General features: G+C 34.3%; 1 long non-coding RNA gene and 1 other non-coding gene across 2 annotated transcripts; both read left to right on the top strand.

The window, feature by feature from the left end:
* Positions 1-1,087: 1,087 nt before the first annotated feature.
* On the top strand, positions 1,088-1,194 carry LOC121216849 (small nucleolar RNA R71). The gene has a single exon (XR_005913059.1). It is a non-coding gene; the product is annotated as a small nucleolar RNA R71 (small nucleolar RNA).
* Positions 1,195-9,947: 8,753 nt separating this feature from the next.
* On the top strand, positions 9,948-15,224 carry LOC107951114 (uncharacterized). Its single transcript, XR_001698327.2, has 3 exons — positions 9,948-10,826; positions 11,032-11,158; positions 14,906-15,224. It is a non-coding gene; the product is annotated as an uncharacterized lncRNA (long non-coding RNA).
* The last annotated feature ends 3,540 nt before the right edge of the window (positions 15,225-18,764 follow it).

Genomic DNA, 18,764 nt, shown 5'->3' with positions numbered 1-18,764 from the left:
CTGCAGAATGGCTGAAGAAACTACGCTTAACTCCACATGCGACGCCTCATCCAACTTTCGTTTATTTACTAAAAACTCCTTTAAAAATTTAACTGCGTTTGGCATCTGCGAAAGAGCTTCAATAAATGGTAAGTTAATATGTAATTTCTTTAATAATTTAAGGAATTTACCAAATTGTTCGTCTGTGTGGTTTTTCCTTATCGCTCTGGGGTATGGCACACGAGATTTGTACTCTTTACATACCAATTTTCACTCACTGTGGTCCACCTCATCCTTACCTTTACTTACCACAATTCCTTGCATCGGTTCTAGTTCAGGTTCAACTAACCCTTCTTTATTTTGAATGGTAATCGCATTAAGCTGTTCCCTTGGGTTAGATTCAATGTTACTTGGCAAGCTGCCTTGTGGTCGTTCAGAAATCAGTTTAGCAAGTTCACTTATCTAAGTTTCGAGCCCTTGGATCGACACTTGTTGATTCTTAAATACTGTTTCGATATTCTAAAAATGAGTTTCTGTCACCGAGATGAATTTCGTTAGCATCTCTTTAAGGTTCAGCTTTTTTTCCTGCTGGTAAGGTGGTTGTTGAAAACCTGCGGGATGTTGTGGCCTTTGATTTCCTTGGCCACCCCACGAGAAGTTGGGATGGTTCCTTCAACTTGCATTATAAGTGTTACTGTATGGGTTATTTTGAGGTCTACAATTATTGTTACCCATTTATTGAACTTGTTTCTCCTCGGTGCTAGGGTTGAAAGATTGATATTCTGTGTGTACTCCTCCTCCATTTGAATTGTACCTCATCACTGGATGTACCTAAGTAGAACCATACAAACTGTCAATCTTTTTATTTAAAAGTTCTACCTGATTAGACAACATAGTAACCGCGTCGAGGTTGAAAGCGCCGGCCGCTTTCGTCGGCTTTGTTCTTATGACTTGCCACTAATAATTATTCAGTGACATCTACTCAATAAATTCATAAGCCTCTTCAAGTGTCTTATTGTTCAAAGTTCCACCAGCGGCTGCGTCGATAAGTTACCTTGTTGAGGGGTTCACACCGTTGTAAAAAGTCTGAACCTGTAACCATAAAGGTAACCCATGGTAAGGGCACCTTCTCAATAGGTCCTTATATCTCTCCCATGCATCATAAAGAGTTTCTAGATCCATCTGCACAAAAGAAGAGATATCATTCCTCAATTTAGCCATTTTAGCCAGTAGAAAATGTTTAAGTAAAAATTTTTCGGTCATTTGTTCCCAAGTAATGATTGACCCTCGTGGTAACGAGTTTAACCACTGTTTAGCCTTATTCCTCAATGAAAAGGGAAACAACCGAAGGCGAATGGCATCATCAGAAATGCCATTGATTTTAAATGTGTCGCAGAGTTCCAGAAAATTCGCTAAATGAGTGTTTGGATCCTCATCCTGCAAACCATCAAACTGAACAAACTGTTGTATCATTTGAATCGTATTGGGTTTTAGTTCAAAATTGTTTGCAGCAACAGCAGGTCTAAATTAGGTTTAGCATAATCACACATAGTAGGAGGAGCAGAATTCTGATTTATTGGATCTGCGGCAACCACAGGAGGTAGCTGATTATTCTGATTTTCAGCCATCCCCTCAATTGTAGTTTGACTATCTTCCTCTTGCCCTTCCTCTATGTATCATAGGCTTTGCCTTATTTCTCTTCGGTTTCTGCGAGCTGTGCTATAGATCTCACTATCAAAAAGTAGAGGTCCTAACAAATTTCTTCTAGTCATAAACTATAAAAACCTGCCAGAAGTAAATAAAAGAAAATTTAGTAATATAAACAAAATAAAATTTAAATTGCAATAAAATAAATGGCTAAAGTAATAAAAATTAGGCGTTCGTAATATCTTAATTCCCCGGCAATGACTCCAAAAACTTGATGTGCGTGATAATTTTTATATTTATGATTGATCGTACTTGAAAACTAACTATTATTATGATAAAGGCAAGCGCATCTATCGAACAGTAGTATAGCTTATAGCAAGACTAGAATGTCGAACCTGCAGGAACTAAAAGCACTAGAATTAACCTTCTTTTTATTATCTAGCCTAAAACTAAGGGGATTTGCTTTATCTAAACTAATTAACTAAAGTAAGAATGCATAGGAAGTAAATTGGGGAAATACTTTTGGGAAAACTGATTGATTTAAACAATACCTAAGGAAGAATCCACCTAAACTTTACTTGTTATTTGACTCCGAACTAGACGATTTATTCACTTGACTAAATCCATAGAAATCCCTAATTTATATTATTATCTCTCTCGAGACTAACAACGTCTAGCCCTAGGTTGATTAATTGAAATCTCTTTCTAATTAAAAACCTTAGTGTTGCATTAACTCGATCTATAGATTCCCTTATTAGGTTTGACCCTAATCCGGCAGATTTATGTCACCCTATGTCTAGGGGTGCAATCAACTCCACTTAATTATGCTAGGTCTACTCTTAGACAGGGACTTTTCTCCTCTAAATAAGCACATCAATACTTGAATTAATATCCTGGAATATTAAAGCAAGAATTAAGAACACATAATTAAAAACAAATCAAGTATTTATCATATAATTCAGAAAATAGTAACAAGATTCGTCTTAGGTTTCATCCCCCTTAGGTATTTAGGTAGTTTAGTTCATATGTATAAAAGAAAACATTTTATAATAATAATAATAACAAAACATAAAGAAACCCAAAAATCCCTGAAGGAAATTGAAGGGAGATCTTCAGTCTTGAAGGAGAATCCGACTTCTGGGATGGATCAATCGGCTCTCTTCGAGTAATTCCTTGCCTCCTACTCCGTGTGTTTTTTTTAGGTGCCTCATCGGGTGTTTATATAGGCTTTAGAATGCTTCCCAACCCTTAAAAGTGGCCTTTTCTGAGTAGAACTAGACTTGGGCTCTACAGGGACACGGCCGTGTGCCACGCCCGCGTGGGGTGGCTTAGGCCGTGTCAAAGTATGCTAAATAGACACGGATGTGTATCTACCCGTGTGAGGAAGTCCAGGCTGTGTTGATTTCCCACGTTAACCCATTTTCTCTGTCTTTGGCCCGTTTCTCACTCTTTTTACTCTTCTATGCTCACCTAAGTATAAAACATTAAATTAAAGGATTAGTAGCATCAAATTCACTAAAAACAAGGAAAGATCATTCATAAATATGCCGAGCATGGGGTAAAAATATGTATAGATTACTGTTTATCAATGGTTGAGGTCCTGCATTTGTTACAGATACTCTACAACTCATGTAGCAATATCGTGTAGCTTACATTTTGACCCACAACTCGTGTGAGCAGGCCCATTTCATAGCTCATGTGAGCAATGATGTAAATGAAAGATTACGGCTATATGTAAAGGCACACTTCGTGTAAGCTTTCACGAGTATACGATGAAATTCTAAATGATCAAAACGAGAAAGAAAAGGGATTGAAATGGTAATTTTTCAAACAGAATTAAGCACAACCTTATGGAAATAATGCTTGAACTAAATGATGTATTTCACATGGAAAATGAATTATCTTACGGTTAGTTCATTTGAATTATGTACAAGTTTGCTAACTTGTGTATTGATGGTGATGTATAGGCTTATACCAAGCTTATGGTTTGGATTATATTATACTTATGCTTTATATTATGCACATGCATCGGTAAGCTGTGTTTAGATTATTCAAGCTTATTAAGCATTAATTGCTTACGTAGTTTCTTTCCTATGTCTTATAGATTATCAGAAGCTCAATCGGTTTAGAAGTTCGTTAGAGATCTATCACACTATCCAAGAGTAAATTCAATAGTTTTTGTATATTTTGACCAAGGTTTATAATGGCATGTATAGGGTGGTTTATAATTGTGTTTTTGATGAATATGTAAAATGGTAACTTGGTATGTTTGTGCGTGGGTGTTTATGGATTGTTGATGGGCTTGTAATGCTTGCTTAAGTAGGTCATTTTTGTCACTTATAAGTGGATGTATATAAGGTTCTTTTGGTAAGTTTGTAGTGGCTTGATAATGGTATTTTATGGTATGTTTTGTATGTTTTGGAAATGGCTAAATGAGGTATGTTTTAATACCTAAATTGTATAGAATTGTATCATGTAATTAGGCATATAAACATGTCTAGGTAGGTGATGTTTGTTTGTTTTTTATGGTGCCTTTAAATGGCATATTGGTTAGTTGAATTAAGATTCCTGAAATAGAAAATATATATATGTTTAGATAAGGTTTTGGTGTTTTAAAAGTGTGCTATATTGGTTTAAATGTTTATGCATGAAACGGTCTTGGAAATGGCTTGATATTAGGTAAATTTGGGTCCACACGGCCTGAGATACGGGCGTGTGACTCAGCCGTGTGAGACATACAGCCATGTGTCATCTGATGACTATCTTAGGTTGCAAGTTAGTGAGTTACACGGCTTAACACACGGTCTAGCACATGGGCATGTGGGGTAACTCAGAGAATTGCACAGGCTGGTACACAAGTGTGTGACACGATCGTGTGACCCTACTCAGAGAGTTACATGGGTGAGGCCATGCTTCCCTAGTTTGAAAGTTACACAGCCTGAGACATGGGTGTGTGTCTCAGCCGTGTGAAACACATGGCCGTGTGACCCCTATTTCCAAATTTTTGTGAATTTTTCCTAAACTTTCCAAATTTGTCCCAATTTGCTTCTAAGTTATTTTTAGGGTCTCCAGAGCTTGTTTTAAGGATGGTATGTATGTATATGATTGGTTTATGATGTGATTATATTATTGAATGATATAAGTTTAAATGTTTTTGATTGTACGATAATGCTCTGTAACCCTAATTCGGCGACGGATATGCGCTAAGAGTGTTATATTTGTTGTATCATAGCTACGGTTTAGTTGGTTCTCGGGTTGAACATAGCATGTATGGAGCTTAAAAATACATGTCATTATATAACTTGTGATAGTGTGATAACTCCTGACTCAAATTGAATTATTTTTTCATATGGATAAAATGTCATCCAACCAGGCCAATTCTGATGAAGTTGAAAGTAATGTGTAAGTGTCCATTCTCGGAGTAACTTCTAGTGGTGGTAGGCCCGAGAATGAGGGTCATGGAGGAGAGGCTAAAGAAGCCTTCTTCCAGATGATATCTGAATAGTTTATAAAGTTCGTGAAAATGAACCCATTGGCTCAACGATCTCTACCCCCACCCGTACTCCAACTGGTCCCCGTAGTTCATCAGGGTTTGGATCAAATACGTACAAGCAAGCCTCTAGTTGATAAAATCTAAAAATATAGGGCTAAAAATTTTCGTGGTACAATTGGAGAGGATCTAGAGAAAGTTGAGTTTTGGTTAGAAAACATTGTTAGGGTTTTTGATGAAGTATCGTGTAAACTAGGAATTCTTTCAGACAGAGTTTAGGAAGAAATATGTTAGCCAACGATTTCTCGACAAGAAACGCAAAGTGTTTCTTGAATTGATACAGGGCCGAATGACAATGGTTGAGTACGAATGATAATTTATGTGACTTAGCAAATATGCTCAGCAATGCATACCATCTTAAGTTATCATGTGTACACGGTTTAAAAACGATATAAATGAAGATATTAAGTTGCTAATCGGGACTCTCGAGTTGAAAGAATTTTTAGTTTCGGTTGATAGAGCACACAAGGCCAATGAACTTAGCAAAGCAAAAAGAATAGCAGATTCTGAGGCTGGTGATGCAAGTAAACGACCTATGGGAAAATCATTCTCATCTCCATCAAAGAAAATAAAAGAATTTCATAGTCATTCATCAGCTTTGATAGGTTATTTTGGATGAGATAAAGAAAAGCAGCATTCGAGTTCAAAACATCAGGCTGCATCTGTAGCAAGTGTGGGTAGTGTCAGGAACAACAAACATGAATGTCAACAATGCAATAGACGACACTTCAGAAAATACAGATTGAAAGATGGGTCGTATGTTAAATGTAGTTCCTACGATCATTTCCTCAGAGATTACCCAGAAAGGTATGATAAAGAAAAGACTCAGAATACTCATTCGAGTAATACGGCTGCGAGAGAGAGAGACCACCCTGAAACACTTGAAATATAAGTAACAATTGAGGTGGAATGAAAGATTTTGCTATTAGATTTGAGGCATGGGCACCAGCTAGGGTTTATGCGATTCGTACTCGAGAGGAAGCTTAAGCACTTGGTGTGATCACTGGTACCTTTTTTATCTTTGATACTAATGTTAATGCTTTGATTGACCCAGGGTCAACGCACTCATGTGTATGCACAACTTTAGTGTCGGATAAGAAAATACCTTTAGAGTCTACAGAATTTTTGGTTAAAGTAACAAACCATTTAGGTCGGTATATATTAGTTGATAAAGTTTGTAAAAACTGTCCTTTGATGATTCAGAGTTGCAACTTTTCGGCTGATTTGATGTTGTTACCTTTTGATAAGTTTGATGTGATTTTAGGTATGGACTAGTTAACTCTGCATGATGCTATTGTAAACTGTAGACGAAAGCATATTGTATTAAAATGTCAGAATGGTGAAAGGATTCGTATTGATTTAGATAAATTAGATGGTACTTCTAATGTTATTTCAGCTATGATAGCACAGAAATATGTTAGAAAGGGTTGTGAAGTGTATCTCACTTACATATTTGATTCCAAGGTTTCAAAATTGAAACTAAAATCTATTCTAATTGTGTGTGAGTTTTCAAATGTATTCCAGATGAATTACCAGGGTTACCGCTGATCAGAGAGGTTGAGTTTGCTATTGAACTAGTTCTAGGAACATCTTTGATATCGATAGCTTCGTATAGAATAACACCTACAAAATTAAAAGAGTTCAAAGCACAGTTGCAAGGGTTGACAGATAGGGGCTTTGCTCGGCCTAGCTTTTCTCCTTGGGGTGCTCCGATGTTGTCTGTAAGAAAAAGGATGGGTCTATGCGATTGTGTATCGACTACCGACAACTCAATAAAGTTTCAATCAAGAACAAATATCCTTTGCCATGTATAGATGATTTGTTTGATCAACTGAAAGGTGCGATAATATTTTCAAAGGTTAACCTCCATTCTAGGTATTAGCAGCTACGGGTTAAAGACTCGGATGTACCGAAGATAGCTTTCAGAATCAGGTATGGACATTATGAATTTCTTGTTATGCCATTTGGTTTGACCAATGTACCTACTGTGTTTATGGACTTGATGAACATAATATTCAAACTGTACTAGACAGATTTATTGTGGTGTTCATTGATGACATTTTGATCTATTCATGAGATAAGACAGAGCATGCCCAACATTTGAGAATTGGTTTGTAAACTTTACGCAAAAAAAATTTGTTCGCTAAGTTTAGCAAATGTGAGTTTTGACTCTGAGAAGTTGGATTCTTGGACATGTGGTATCGGCAGACAATATTAGAGTTAATCCGAGTAAAATCTTAGCTATAGTAGACAGGAAACCTTCGAGAAATGTTTCAGAGGTCAAAATTTTTCTGGGCTTAGCCAGATATTATAGAGGATTTGCCAAAGGATTTTCGATGATTGTTATGTCATTGATGAAATTTCTTAAAAATATGTCAAGTTTGAATGATCTGAAAAGTGTCAGCAAAGTTTTAATCAATTAAAATCGTTATTAATAGAGGCACCTATGTTGGTTGAACTAGAGTCTTGTAAAGAATTTGTAATTTATAGTGATGCTTCATTGAATGGATTAGGCTATGTTTTGATGCAGGAAGGCAAAGTGATAGCGTATGCTTCTTGACAATTGAAACTGCATGAAAAGAATTATCTGACTCATGATTTAGAACTTGCAGCTATTGTGTTTGCTTTAAAGATTTAGCGACGCCACTTGTACGGAGAAAAATGTCATATCTTCACGAATCACAAAAGCTTAAAGTATTTGATGTCATGAAGGATCTGAACTTGAGGCAACAGAAATGGCTTGAATTGCTAAAAGATTACGATTTGATCATTAACTATCATCCGAGAAAGGTTAATATCGTCGCTGATGCTCTAAGTAGAAAACCTTTATTTGCTTTGTGAGCTCTGAAAACACGATTGACGTTGATTGAAGATGGTTTAATCTTAGCTGAATTGAAAGGAAGACCGGCGTTTTTGCAACAGATTTGTGAAGCTCATGCTGAATTTGTCACAAAACGAGAACAGATTTGATCGACATCTGAGTCAGATTTTCATGTTGGTTCTGACAACAATTTGTATTTAAGAAATCACATATGTGTTCCAAAATATTCTGAACTCATTCAAAAGATTTTACAGGAAGCTCACAGCAATAGATTGTCGATACATCCTGGTAGCAATAAAATGTATGATTATTTGAAACAGATATACTAGTGGCAAGGTATGAAATGAGGGATATCGGAGTTCGTATCAAAATGTTTTATCTGTCAGCAAGTTAAAGTCGAACATCAAGTACCTTCTGGTTTGTTACAACCTTTGATAATTCCAGAGTGAAAATGGAAATGTGTGATGATGGATTTTATATCAGGATTGCCTCTGTCTCTGAGAAAGAAAGGTGATGTATGGGTTATTGTAGATCATTTGACGAAATTTTCACATTTCATTCTAGTACGTATAGATTATTCACTTGAGAAATTAGGATAACTGTATATTTCTGAGATTGTTAGACTATACGGTGTGCCGGTTTCTATTATTTCTGACAGAGGTCCACTGCTTACGTCTCGATTTTGAAGTAAGTTACATGATTCTCTAGGTACTCGATTGTATTTTAGTACATTGTTTCACCCACAGACCAATGGTCAGTCTGAGCAAGCATTTCAAATACTCAAATATATGCAACGATGTTGTGTTTTGGAATTCGAAGGTATCTGGGATAAATTTATGTTTTTGGTTGAATTTTCATACAATAATAATTATCAGACAAGCATTAGAATGGCACCATATAAAGCTTCATATGGTTGGAAATGTCGAAAGTCATTGTATTGGACTAGGATGGGTATGAAAAAGTTATTCGACATTGATTTGATTCGAGAAACCGAAGAAAAGGTCAAAGTGATTCATGACAGTTTGAAAGCTACTTTTGATCGTCAGGAATCTTTCGTAGATTTGAAAAGAAAAGATATTGAATTTCAAGTTGGTGACAAGGTATTTCTAAAAGTTTCTCATTGGAGGAAAGTTCTTCGATTTGGCCAGAAAGAAAAAAAGCTTAGTCCACAATTTATCAGGCCATATGAGGTCATTGAGAGGATTGGACCAATAACTTATTGATTGGCATTGCTGTTAGAGTTAGAATAGATACATAATGTATTTCATGTGCCAATGTTACGACAGTATTGATAAGATCCTCCACACATAATTTCACCTGTAGATGTTGAGATTGAGTCAGATATGTCGTACAATGAAGAACCAATTAGAAATTTAGGTCGGGATGTTAAAGAAAAGAGAAACAAAAGTAGCTTTAGTTAAAGTTATCTAGCAACGTTATAGAATTGAAGAGGCTACCGGGGTACCGGAAGAAGCTATGAAAGTGCAATACTTGAACTTATTTTCTAGTAAGATTTTCGGGGACAAAAATTCTTTTAGAGAGGGAGAGTTGTAACTGCCCGTTTTTAGTGATATCAGAACAGTGGTTCTGGGACTACAATTCTGATGAGTAAACTTCAAACTCGCACATCCCTAACAATTCCAAGAGAAAAATAGTAAAATTCATAAATAAAATAAATATGAGAAAAAAGACTAACCCTTTTAGAAAGTAGTAGAAACATTGACACTGTCGTTTTTGGCATCCGATTTATCTGAAGAAATTTCCACTTGAGTGCTAATAAGCTTTGCCATAGAACTCATGGCTTACAAAAATGAGACTCGTGTTTGAACCTTCTCCCACACCCACGAATAGTTTTATTTAAAGTTTTACCACTATTATCATTCCTTTTTCTGTTTTCAACACCATGCCCTCTAGAAATACTAGAGGAATTTTCACGTGCCATTACTATTCTTTCCCCATTTTTGATTTGGAATTGTGCTCCAAATTTTCCTTGAAAGTAATGGCAGTATGCCTTTTAGGATCTAGGACATTAGAAATTAAATCAACCCTTAATTCATGGGGCCCCTCGAAGGTGGGATTCACATGAAAGGAGGTTGCCTTGTCATTAGTAAAGGAGATAGGAGCAGCTCGGACTGTTTGGTCAAAGCTCATTGCCTCATTGGAGCCTAAGCTAAAAAAAATTTTGTTTTGGCCCACTGCCTACTATGACCCAAGGCACTCTTGCGAAATGCCCACTGCCTACTCTGACCAAAGGCACTCTTGTGAAAGACCCACTGCCTGCTGTGACAAAGGCGCTCCTACGAAAGGCCCCAGCCTGCGTCGAATCTTGCTCTCAAGTCTCCAGCATCTATCCAGCATTTTTATCCCTCAATGACCTAGTCTGTTTCTCAGCCCCAGTAGCACCACCGTGGCCCGAAATTCCTTCGGCAAAAATTTTCCCAATCATCGACCCATTCTGCAACCCCAGTCCCTTGTCTTTTAAATTTCCAATAAAAACACCCTTTTTAAACCGAATGACACCTCCATATCTGTAACTTACGCCTCCATATCCAGTGAGGATAAAGCTGCAAATCTAGAACCCTCCAATTTTTTTTTCGAAATTTTAGCTTTTAAAATACGATTCCTGTTCTGATTGCGCTTAGATTTGCACTCAACCACCATCCACGGGCCAAAGGCTTTGCCCATCGTCACCGGAACTTCAACCGTCTTCACTGGCACTGATTCATTGATCGTTAAGCTTGTAAAATTCTCTCCACCACCGTGACTGCTCCGATCTGTCAAAGAAGAAGGACATCAACTTTTAAGATGACCATATTTACCACACCTCAGGTAATGCCTCGAACTCCACTCGTTGTACTTGGCCATTGATAAGAACTTGTTGGGTAAGAGGTTTTCCCAGATCTACAAACACAACCGTTTTGGAAAATTGCCCTTTTGCTCTATTGTTCATTTTAATATCAAGTTTTGCCACTTTCCCAACTAAGCTTCTAATCTCCTCTAATACCTTTTTTTTTTTTTACAAAAACCTCGGTAGATTTGAGAAGCGGATCCAGGCTAACACCCCACTTGGGAATGGTCTTGATGGGTCAAAGTCTATCGTCCACGGTTGGACCTTAGGTCAACGCTGTGTCATAATCAACCTTGCTCTGAAATTGGACAAGGTAATACCCATTTGCCACATCCATTATTCTTAATACAATAAAAAAATTCTAAAATAGAATTAATTTTAGGAGTTGAAGGTATTTTATTAGAATTATTTAGGTATCCTTTAGGGTCCCCTTAAAATTAAAAATCTCTAATTTAAGTTTCAAATTAGATAAAATTTGGTGAACACATTTTAATCGAGTTACAATCTAGAGGCGTTTACTTTAGAGTTTTTATTTAAGATTTCCATAAGATTTTAGCTTAAATTAAGACATTAATATGCTTAAATAAATAAAAAAATTTAGCTCTTAAAACCTCGCAGGACTATCCTCGGATAGGCATTATGGGGATGGCATAACCTTCCCCACACATAACCGTACTCCCGAACCCGAAATTTAGTGATGAGATTGAGTCTAGATTTTTAGGATTTTTTTTTGTAGTATTAATTCTAGATGTTTAGACGATAAGTGGCTAACCAACCTAGCCCTAATTGGTTAGTGGCGACTCTATGTAATTTAGTCCCTCCGTGTCTAGCTTTGCTTATTAGGCCCCGTACTCTTATGTAGGCGACGTTATGACATTTATAATTAGTACAAATATAAACATATAGTGTACAAAATATAAATTATTTAAAATATGTGAAATGTTATAGTTTATAGCTAATCAAAGACTAAAATATGTGGAAAAATAATACTTCAACCAAATAGAGAATTAGTGATTTTATCCATATATATTAAATAATATTATTATTTTCAATTATAAAATAAATGTTTTATATGTATTTTTTTGTAATGACAGCTCTGTGTTTGGAAAAAAAAAAAAACTCTTTTTGTATTGCATTCTTTGTGTATGTCTCTTTTAATGTTATTTTCAATTATAAAATAAATATTTCATATGTGTCTTTCTTACAGTGATGCCTCTTTGTATATTGCATTATTTATTTATGCGTTCTTTTTTTTTGTATTTCTGAGATATGATAGAATTAAGGTTAAAGAGTCTTCTCAATTGAACCCTCAAAATTTTAAATTATAATCAATTAAGTTCTTTAACAGTAAAAATTAACCATCAATGTTACAAAGCAAATGACAATTAAAATTAAAATTATATATATAATTATTAAAATTTTATAAAAATCATTAAAAAGCATAAAAAATGTAAAAATATATATTATAAAAATATTTTCAAAATTATATAATTAAAAAATATTAAAGTGCAAAAAAATTATATAAATTTTAAAAATACTAAAAATCGTTAACCTGATAAAATAATTTTAAAAATTTTATAAATTATATAGATTATGAAAGAAAATATTTGTAAGAATTATGGGAAAATTTTTAGAATATAAAAAATTTATTAAAAATATTAAAAATGTAACGCCCCAATTTTCGGGAATTCTGTGAATGTTGGCAAAATTTCATGCTTTGATTTTGTCATTTGTGAGTGAAATTAAAAAATAGGACCTATGTGAAAATGTTTGAAAATGCTATAGGCTAATTTGTAGTGGCCAAATAAATAGTAGTGCAAAATAGGAGGATTTGCATGTCAAACCTCCCATTTTACATGAAGTGGACAGCCATCATGTTGTTGTAGACAATATGAGCACTTGATATCCATAATTCATGGTACAAATTGATAATGGGCTAGGTAAATGTTCCATGATAATGGATTAGGTAAATATTCCATGATAATGGGTTAGGTAAATATTCCATGATAATGGTTTAGGTAAATGTTCCATGATGGGCATTTCATGTCTTTTGTATTAAAGAATTAAATGGATAAAATATGAAATTTTATTAAAAGAAAAAGGGGTGAAAAGAACAAAGTTTTGTCCATCTTTGTTCATCATAGCCGAAAGTTAGAGAAGAGAAAGGAGAGGAGAAAGCTCTTGAATGTTCGGTCACTTGGGGAAGAAAATTGAATGTAAGTTCATGGTAGTTTACTTCTATCTTAATGTTCATGAGTTCTTCTTGATTCTACCTTAACTCTTGAAGCATATTTTGGTTTTTAGTTGTGTTGTAAGCATTTAGTCATGAATTAAAATGAAGGAAATGGTTGTTGTTTCATATTCTTTTGATGAAAAATGGAAGATAGGTGAAGTTGAGCCAAACAAATGAGCATGCATATGCCTTAGATGCTAAAGGGAAAAATCGGCTAACATGTTGTGCTTTAAAATGATGAAATGGAGATTATACTTAAGTAAAATCATAGATATTTGATAATTGATTGGTGATATACATGTTTAAATAACAAGTATGCAAGTTAGGTGTGAAAGAGTGATTTGGTAATAAATCTGTTTGGGACAGCAGCAGTAACGTGACTTTGAAAAATCACCATAAATTGTGGGAGATGAGTTAGAAGCTGCATAAATTATGTAATTAAATCTTAATGAGTCTAGTTTCAAATGGAATAAACGAGAACATATTTTGAATTCTGTACAATGAGAAATTTGATTCGTAATGAAGAGTGGTCAGATTAGTCAAACAGTGAAACATGCGAAACTTTGAGAAAAATCTGGTATTAATTGGCTAAACCAAAAATTCTGAAAATTTTATGGATATAAGATATATGAGTTTCTTTTTAGAGAAAATTAACGGCACTTGATTTGGAGTTTCGTAGTTCCAGTTATAAATGATTTAGTGACTGTTGTTCAGGAAGATAGCTTGCAGTGAGATTATGATTATGTGGTAAGCATTGACAAAAATTTGTTAATGAGTTGCTTATTGATTTCTTATAAGCTTACTATGATCTGTAGGTATGGTTGGTCGAATATTGTAAGGGGTTAATACGTAGTTCGTATTTGAATAGTTAGATTAACGTGTTAGTAATCCAATTGTAGGCAGTTCGTGTGTGGATCTCGTCAGCATATCATCGCAAATAGGTGTGTAACTAACACCCTGTTTCTTAGTCTGGATCGGCAAAAGTCAAAAAGCCGAAATGTCGAAAATCGGTATTTTGTAGATTTGCGAGTGTGCAAATGCTCGTGAGGTAAATCGATTAATGTTTTTGGTAAGCTGCAAAATTTGAACTACAAAGTGCATGATTTCTATGCTCTCGATATTTTTGGGCTTAATGGGCCAAAATTGGAATGATGGGCCAACGGGCCCAATTCGGTAAGAACCTTCGGTACGTGGTTCTGTTAGTACGTGAAAAGTAGGAATATGCATAAAAAACTCTAAAATAGATAAATTACTGAAATACCTTTAAAAGTGAAAAATTTACAGTTTTACCCCTAGTAGATAAATTACCGAAATACCCCTAGGGTTAAATTGACCTAAATGCATGTTTGACTGTTGTTATTTACTGCATGCTATGTTATTATCTGATGCATGGGATTGGGATATTGACGGAGGAAGTACTGAAAGTGGCTTGTCCACGTACTGGAGGCTTTGCCTCAAGTTACTGTTAACTGAGCAGCAAGGCTGTAACTGTGGAGTGTTGGGCTGGGTGGGTTGAGCTATTCCCCACATGGAGTGTAGGGTTGGTACGGGTGGAGTGTAGTGGTTGGTGGGTTGAGTAGTCTCCCCAAATGGGCTTGCATATGTTATTGATGTTGCATATATTTTGAAATGGGCCTATGGGCTATACAGTTATCTGAATAATGGGCTAAGGCTTAGTTTATTGTAATTTGAAAAGGGTTCTGGTCCAGTGCCACTGTTACCTGAATGGGCTTAGGCCCAATAGACTTGAGCTGACTTGGCTTTGAATGTGTTTTCCTTACACATTGAGTTTCCCCAAACTCACCCTTTTTATTTTCATCCATGCAGGAAATCCCCAACCATAGTGGGCTTGGAGCTGTGAGGGAATTCGGAGTGGCCACCCGTTCTGAAAGTTTGGTTTTCTTCTGGTGAACTGGACATTCTATTATTTACGTTGAGGTTTGGGTTTTTAAATGTAATAAGACCGCTTAATTACTTTTGATGGTTTTAATATGTATTACTAAGATAGGTATTACTTATTTTAACTGTTGAAATTGGATAGCTTTAGAGCGCGTTTTCAAAAAAAAAAAACAATTGATTTCAAAATAACACGACAACAAGCAAAGCTTCCGCAATGAAAATATTTTCCAAAATTAATCACTTTTTCTAAAAATGACTTAATCAAATCAGTTTTCTAGAAATATACATGACGTTAAGGTGTGGCAATGGCGGTGTGCATGTCTAGGATTGGATCCGAAGGGAGCTTGGTACTTAAGTAGTCCGATAGACTCACCTCTTCTTTTCTGGTTTCTTACCTGATGCAAAGCTTCCATTCACTTTAACCTATAATGAAATTATCTTTTAAAACACTAAGTAGGTTTTTTTCTGGATCAACAATATAAAATGTTTTGAACGCTTCGATGTGGCATGTCAGATCCGGCCATAACGTCTGAGCCGGGTTCGGGGTGTTATAAAAAATATAGAAACGTGAAAATTTTATAAAGATATAGAAAATTACAAAAAAATTATTCAAAAAATAATATAGAACTACAGAAAAAATATAAAAGTTATTAAAAATATTATTGCAAAAGAGTATCCATTTTTATTAAAGAAAATGCATTGGATGGGATCCACTGAGTATCAATATCTGGTTTAGATATTTTGATGGGGCAAACATTGTCTGCCAGTGTTAGGTTCTACTATAAATTCAAGGCTCAATAAGCCATCCTGGTGCCCTCAAATGACAACAGTTAGCGAATATTATATATAATATCTAAGGGATTTTGCAAGTAATGGGGTTTTGAAGCACTAAATATTGCCCTGCTCAGGGTTAGGATATATTCGAGAGAAGCTAGACATACAACTCGACTACAAATTTACAAGAGATACTTGGTTCGAAGTGTGTATAACATTTAATTTTTTTTATATTTTTAATATTATTATGTATTTTAAACGGTTTTCTCATAATTTTTACAATTTTTTATTCTTTTCATAATATATAAAATTTATACAATTTTCAAAAATATTATTATGTTAACTTTTTGATATTTTCTGTAATTTTTAAAATTTTATATAATTTTTTTCATTTATAATAATCTTTATATTTTTTTCTAATTTTTTCACATCTCTATATATATTTTTTGTATTTGAAACATTTTCCATATTTTTTTTATTTTTTCATAATTTATATAATTAATACAATTTGTAATTTTTTTATTATGTTAACAAATTTTAATAAATTTTTTAATTTTTTAAAAATTTATGTACTTTTTTCATTATAATAATTTCTTTTATAATTTTCTATATATTTTATTTTTTGCACTTTAATATTTTTAATTTTTAAAAATATTTTTATAATTTTTATATATTTTATATAAGTTTCTATGATTTCTATAATTTATATGATTTTTTAAATTATTTTATATATAAAATATTTTTTGCCATGTGGCACAATCTTAACGTGCCACATGGCAAAAATAGTAAAAATGATATTGTCCTTTGCTTTGTAACATTGACCATTTAACAGTTAAAAGGGCTTTATTAGTTGTGTTTCTAACATTTAATGACTTAATTGAATGAAAAAAGGAATATGAAGTTTAATTGAATTTTTGAAAAAAGTTGGGGCTTTTAAGATCCTTTAGTTTAGAATTAATTTTTGTTTAAATAAAAATAATTTAAAATAAAAAGAAATTGCTTATTCATTATGATTCAAATTATAATAAAAGTGTAGTTGAAGATGGATTATTTTTAACATTTATTATGAGCTTATATATTGGTAAAATTACAACACCACCTTGAAATTTTATGTTAATATTTTAAAGATTAAATTTCAAAAAAATATTTTGAAAATTAAGATTAGATTTGGATTTAATTTGAATGTGTAAACTAATAGTTATATTAAAATTATGAAAATAACCATTAATTTAATGTTAAAATATTAAATTTGTTATAAAATAAAAGACAGAATAAATAACAAGGAGAATAGAAGAGCAAAGAGAGCGCATTTTTATTGATCAATAGGAATAATTTATAATACTTCTCCAAAGTTTATATTTATAGACATAGAAAGTATAAATGAAATATAACTCTACTTCTAATGACTATTAGAATATAAAGTATATCAAAACTTATCTAGATCTTGATGGACATCCACTTAATAAGATATTCATAACATTCCCCATTGAATGTCCTTTGGTAGATAATGTGTCTCATTAAAACCTTACTAAGATAAAAATCCTATGAGAAAAAAAATTCCTATTGAAGGAAAAAGAGTACATGTAACACCCTAAACCTGGCTTGGACGTTATGGCCGATCTGGCGATGTCACATAATAGTGTTTTTAAAAGCGCATTGACCTTAAAATCGTCCCAATAATTAATTTTACTTAGTTTAGGAAAACGTGTTCTATTTGATTTGATTCAAACATCCTTTTTTTTGCGGAAGCTTTAGAAAACCAAATAATTAATTTTAGGTAAAATCGTTTTATTTACGAAAACCCTAGTTTTTAGGAAAATCTTGTTTTGGTGAGTTGCAGTTTCAATTAATCACAAAACTGTAATAAGTCCCGAATTAAACCAAACAGTCTAAGTCCAGAATTACATCAAAAACCTACATAAGTAATACAAACTGGATGTAATCGGAAAGAAAACAATCTAAAAATTTACATGTGGCTACCCTCAAGTCCTCCGCTTCACTGATCTGTCAAGTCTGGGGATTTCTTATACAGATTAAACAGAATAAAAAAAGTGAGTTTTCACAACTCAGTGTGTAATCCCCACAGAAAACATGCATATAGGCATATATTAGATTATAATCATAATCAATCTCGGTCGGAGCCCTTTACAGAAATCAGTGTAGGCCTTAGCCCACTCAGATGCAGAATCAGGTATATATTAGGCCCTTGGCTCACCTCAGATGCAGTATGCAGAACATTACAGATTAAATAGAGTCCTACTCGCCAGCCTCTACACACTAACTCCGTCCAACCCTACATACCATGTGGGGATAAAATCGACCCACCCATCCCTACACAGCATGCTGTACCGAAAGCGGCACATAGATAGTTACAGTTGTGCCGATGTGCATAAGACGATATTTAGGACTCGATATGGACATTATGAGTTCCTAGCTATGCCCTTTGGTTTGACTAATGTACTGGCAGCATTTATAGATTTAATAAACAGAGTATTTCAGCCTTACCTAGATCAATTTGTAGTAGTGTTCATCGGCGACATCTTGGTATATTCTAAGACAGAGGATGAGCACGATGAGCATCTCAGAGTGGTTCTACAGATTCTTTGTGAGAAACAGTTGTATGAGAAGTTCAGCAAGTGTGACTTCTGGCTTCGGGAAGTGACATTTCTTGGGCATGTAGTTTTTTCTGGGGAATACGAGTTGATCCTCGTAAGATTGAGGCAGTGTTAGTTGGAAACAGCCGAAGAACGTGTCTGAGATCCGTAGCTTTCTAGGGCTGGTAGGATATTATCGATGTTTCGTAGAAGAGTTCTCTTTGATCGCAGCTCCGATGACTAAGCTATTGCGTAAGAGACTTCTTTTCGTTTGGACTGATACACAGTAGGAGAGCTTTGATAAGTTCAAGACGGTTTTAACTCAGGCTTCTGTTCTGATACAGCTTGAGCCCAATAAAAACTTCGTGGTTTACAGCTATGCATCGCATGTGGGTTTGGGTTGTGTTTTGATGCAAGAT

This window comes from Gossypium hirsutum, chromosome A02, assembly GCF_007990345.1.
Source record: "Gossypium hirsutum isolate 1008001.06 chromosome A02, Gossypium_hirsutum_v2.1, whole genome shotgun sequence".
NCBI classification, from domain to species: domain Eukaryota; kingdom Viridiplantae; phylum Streptophyta; class Magnoliopsida; order Malvales; family Malvaceae; genus Gossypium; species Gossypium hirsutum.
The sequence above is the reverse complement of the archived record's forward strand: the minus strand, read 5'-3'. Positions and strand labels throughout refer to the sequence as shown.